The sequence below is a fragment of the Cetorhinus maximus genome, chromosome 29 (genome assembly GCF_964194155.1).
Source record: "Cetorhinus maximus chromosome 29, sCetMax3.hap1.1, whole genome shotgun sequence".
NCBI lineage: Eukaryota > Metazoa > Chordata > Chondrichthyes > Lamniformes > Cetorhinidae > Cetorhinus > Cetorhinus maximus.
Genome location: NC_135907.1, coordinates 23,367,261 through 23,372,428, shown reverse-complemented (window position 1 = coordinate 23,372,428; position 5,168 = coordinate 23,367,261).

The window sequence follows — 5,168 nt, the reverse complement described above, 5'->3', positions numbered from 1 at the left end:
CATAGGTCACTGAAGATGGCAGGGCATGTTGAGGGAGCAGTTAATGAAGCACATAGCATATTTTAGGCTTTAATCCTAATGTACAGGTCAACATCAATCGAGCTGGCCTATAGCAGTGAAGTGAGCTTGAGAAGACTTCCAGAACATAGTTCAAACAAGCTAAGGGTGTGGTGTTTTAGGCTTTAGTGCTGAATGGCTAGTCTAGTTTAGTTTAGTCTAGTTTAGCTTCTGGCTAAAAAGTGGTACAAAGATGCAGGTCCTGGGGATTTATACATTGGGAGAGCAGTAGATCTTTTGATCTGTAGTGTAAAGGTTATACTTTTGTGTGCACTTTCTACATGTTTTTCCCAAAATCATGTCAGATTGGGATATACATCTACTCCAGAAGATGCACAGTGACTACTGGATAAGGTGAGCATCTATCTTTTTCTAAGTTATTACCTGTACATGAATCCTAATCTATGGCCCATTCTTGAAAGCTATATGTAGCAAATGTTTTAAGTATTTGACCCAGTGCCACACAACAGACTTGTGAGCAAAATTCTAGGTCATAGAGTCATGGAGGTCTACAGCACAGGAAAAGGCCCTTCGGCCCATTGAGTCTGCGCCGGTCAAACAAGTACCTAACTATTCTAATCCCTTTTCCAGCACTAAGCCCATAGCCTTGTATGCCATGGCATTGCAAGTGCACATCCAAATACTTCTTAAATGTTATGAGGGTTTCTGCCTCTACCACCCTTTCAGGCAGTGAGTTCCAGATTCTCACCACTCTGAGTGAAAACATTCTTCCTCACATCCCCTCTAAGCCTCCTGTCCCTTACCTTAAATCTATGCCCCCTGGTTATTGATCCCTTCACCAAGGGGAAAAGTTCCTTCCTGTCTACCCTATCTATGCCCCTCATAATTTTATACACCTCAATCATGTTCCCCCCTCAATCTCCTCTGCTCCAGGGAAAATAGCCCCAGTCTATCCAATCTCTCTTCATAACTAAAACTCTTCAGCCCAGGCAACATCCTGGTGAATCTCAAACAAAAACAGAATTACCTGGAAAAACTCAGCAGGTCTGGCAGCATCGGCGGAGAAGAAAAGAGTTGACGTTTCGAGTCCTCATGACCCTTCAGCAGAACTAAGTAAAGTTAGGAGAGGGGTGAAATATAAGCTGGTTTAAGGTGGGGGTGGGGGAGAGAAGTTGGTGAGGTGGTTGTAGGGACAAGCAAGCAGTGATAGGAGCAGATAATCAAAAGATGTCACAGACAAAGGAACAAAGATGTGTAAAAGGTGGTGATATTATCTAAGAGAATGTGCTAATTAAGAGTGGATGGCAGGACACTCAAGGGACAGCTCTAGTTGGGCTGGGGTGGAAAAACTGACAGGGCATTACAGATTTAAAAATAATGGAAATAGGTGGGAAAAGAAAAATCTATATAAATTATTGGAAAAAACAAAAGGGAGGGGGAAGAAACGGAAAGGGGGTGGGGATGGGGGAGGGAGTTCAAGATCTAAAGTTGTTGAATTCAATGTTCAGTCCGGAAGGCTGTAAAGTGCCTAGTCGGAAGATGAGGAACATCACCCAACAGCATCCCCCCACAACCTCCCTCTCTCTCTCTCTCTCCACCCCCCCCCCCCCCCCCCCCCCACCTTAAACCAGCTTATATTTCACCCCTCTCCTAACTTTACTCAGTTCTGCCGAAGGGTCATGAGGACTCGAAACGTTGACTCTTTTCTTCTCCGCCGATGCTGCCAGATCTGCTGAGTTTTTCCAGGTAATTCTGTTTTTGTTTTGGATTTCCAGCATCCGCAGTAGTTTTTTGTTTTTATCCTGGTGAATCTCCTCTGCCCTCTCTCTGGTGCAATCACATCCAAGTAGGTGCTTGGATAAAACATTGGCTGAGTGACAGGAAACGGGGGGCAGAATTTTACGTTCTGCGGGCGGGGTCGGGTATAAAATCATGCGAGCATCCCCATGTCGCTCCACCTGCAAGCAATCTTCGGGGAGGCGAGCGTACGTGGGAGTCGGATTGTTGGGCTCCCCTGCATCCTTCAGGGAGCAGATTTTAAAGAACCCGCTGGGTTCGCCATTGGACCTGGCGCCCGACAGACCCCGCCCGGTCCTTCCCGACCATTCGGAAGATGCGTTTCACGCTGGGAGGGCTTTGATTGGCCAACCAGCGTGAAATTGCGGTCGGGGGCCATTTCCTGGCTGCTCCTGAGCCCGCCAATCGCACACGCTTGAAGAGGGAAAAATTCAGGCCAGAGAGCAGTGATAAATGGTTGTTTTTCAGATTGGAGGAAGGTTTGTAGTGAAGTTCCTCAGGAATCCGTGTTGAGATCCAGTGATGGTCTTCCTGATGTATATTAATGACCCAGACTGGTGAGCAGGACATGGATTTCAAAATTTGCAGATGATACAAAGATTGGAAATGTTGTCAACTGTGATGGGGATAGTCTTGAACTTCAAAAGGGCAAGGTTACGGGAATAAGGCAGGGGCGTGGGACTAGGTGGAATGCTCTTTCAGAGAGCCAGTGCAGACTGGATGGGCCGAATGGCCTCCATACGCACTGTGAAGCATATATATTTTAACTTTTTCTATACAATAAAGGGTTACGTCCTTTGCGTTTCCACTTTCTTGCCGATGATTACCATAGTCAACTACAACTTGCATTTCTAACAGTGTCTTGAACTTAAAAAACCCATCCCACTGTAATCAGAAAAAAAGCATGGGTGTAGACAGAAAGGTGACAAAAAGCATGGTCAAAGGAATGAGTTTTAACGTGGACAGGGGAGTTGCGAGGCAAAAGGGTTCAGGAGAGAATTGCAGATCGTGGGGCCTGAATGGCCAAGGCACAACGTACATTTATATAGCACCTTCTAATGTTGTAAAAAATCCCAAGGCACAGTTGCCAATGCTGGAATGAAAGGGAAGTGAGAGGGATGGGGTGGGGGTGGGGAGGGTGCAGTGGTGGAGGAGCTACACGAGGCCAGAGAAATGGAGATTTTGGTGATGGGAGGAGGTTGTAGGGATGGATTGTACATTGTGATCAAACTGCATAGATTATTTTTGACAATATATTTATTTGTCTCCAAGGTCATGGTCTCCGCTAATATTGCTTCCTCGCTGAGACAAAAAATGTAATGCAGTCTAAGGGGACCCAGTTTCCCTCTTCAGGTATCCTTGGCTTCTGCTCAATGTCACCCATGGATATGAACAACAACTCATAGTGTGGGAATTGGCAACACCCTGACACTAGTGTACTAAGACAAAAAACAAAAATACCTGGAAAAACTCAGCAGGTCTGGCAGCATCTGTGGAGAGGAACACAGTTAACGTTTCGAGTCTGTATGACCCTTCAACAGAACTAAGGAAAAATAGAAGAGAAGTGAAATATAAGTTGGTTTAAGTGGGGGGGTGGGGGGGTGGTGGTGGGACAAGTAGAGCTGGATAGAGGGCCAGTGATAGGTGGAGATAACCAAAAGATGTCACAGACAAAAGGTCAAAGAGGTGTTGAAGGTGGTGATATTATCTAAAGGAATGTGCTAATTAAGGGTAGAAAGCAGGACAAGCAAGGTACAGATAGCCCTAGTGGGGGTGGGGGTGGGGGGGAAGGGATCGAAATAGGCTAAAAGGTAGAGATAAAACAATGGATGGAAATATACTTAAAAATAATGAAAACAGGTGGGAAAAGAGTACTGGGTTTCTGGTATATTTTGCTGTCACCAGAGGCTGGGACTTGCCGGTTCCATTGGAATGCCGGTTCTAACTGTTGTGCTGCAGGACTTTGCCTGGTTAAATTCCCAACACTGGCAGGGTTTCTAAGCCTTTGTGCTTGCACTGAAGCTGGTTGGCCTTAGCTAAGTGCAGTGTGCATCCCACATTAGGCAAACTAGATTCCAGCTTGTTACTGAACCGCCCACACTTTGATCACCCAGCAAGTCAAAAGAGACTGTTGTAGCTCGTTTAAAAAACATTGAAGCAGTCTAGTTAGTATCTGTTGACGTACAGAGTAAGATAGACTTTGAACCTTCACAGGAATTACTGTATTTTTAATCCGTTCTGGCTTTCTCCTCATGCAGTGATTGTGCTCCCCGCGGTCATTGCTTTGAGTGCTTTAACATCATGAAGAGTGACTCTGAATGCAGATTGTCTGCACTTCCAGTGTAACTTGCAGTGGGGGGTTTTAGGATTACCTTTTGCTCAATCGTAGACAGGGCAGGATGCTGGACAAGCAACCTAAGAACAGAAGACGTAGGAGTATATCTTTCGACCCCTCGAGCTTGCTCTGCTCGGCTGATGATCTACCTCAACTCCACTTTCCTACCCAATCCCCATATCCCTTTTATTCTCTAAGAAATCAAAATCAATCAATCTCAGTCTTGAAGGCCGGAGGTTGAGTTAAAGTCTCATTCGATTAATTCTCTCAACTTTCCACAATAAATCTGGTCAACTGGTTCAATAGCGTCTTTCAGAGAACCTGCCGCTCTCACTCTATCTGGCCTACATACCATTCCAATCCAATGCTTCGTGGCTTATCTTAATATCCTCTAAAGTGGCCCAGCAAGGTAGAAGACTCGCCACCACTATCTCAGTAAGATCTTGAGGGGTGGGCAGTGAATGCAGTCTTGCTAGATATCCCCTCACCTCCAACTAACAAATAAAGACCTGAAATGCACATACAGAGTCAGTCACTCAGACAAGAATGTTCTGGGTTTTGGATATTGAAGTGGCTGGTTCATTCAAAATGTTACTACGAAGCCACCATCACACCTTATATCTCAAGCCCGCCTTGCTTCACAGAGAAAATGAACAATAGTTCTTGTGTTTTAAGTTAGTGCTTTTTTTCCCCTTCTTTTATTCTTTCATGCGTGTCGCTGGTAAGATCACCGTTTGTTGCCCGTTGCTAACTGCCCTTGAACTGAGTGGCTGGCTAGGTTTTTGTTTTTATTCATTCATGGGATGTGGGCTTCGCTGGCTGGGCCAGCATTTATTGTCCATCCCTAGTTGCCCTTGAGAAGGTGGTGGTGAGCTGCCTTCTTGAGCCGCTGCAGTCCATGTGGTGTAGGTACACCCACAGTGCTGTTAGGGAGGGAGTTCCAGGATTTTGACCCAGTGACAGTGAAGGAATGGCCGATATATTTCCAAGTCAAGATGGTGAGTGACTTGGAGGGGAA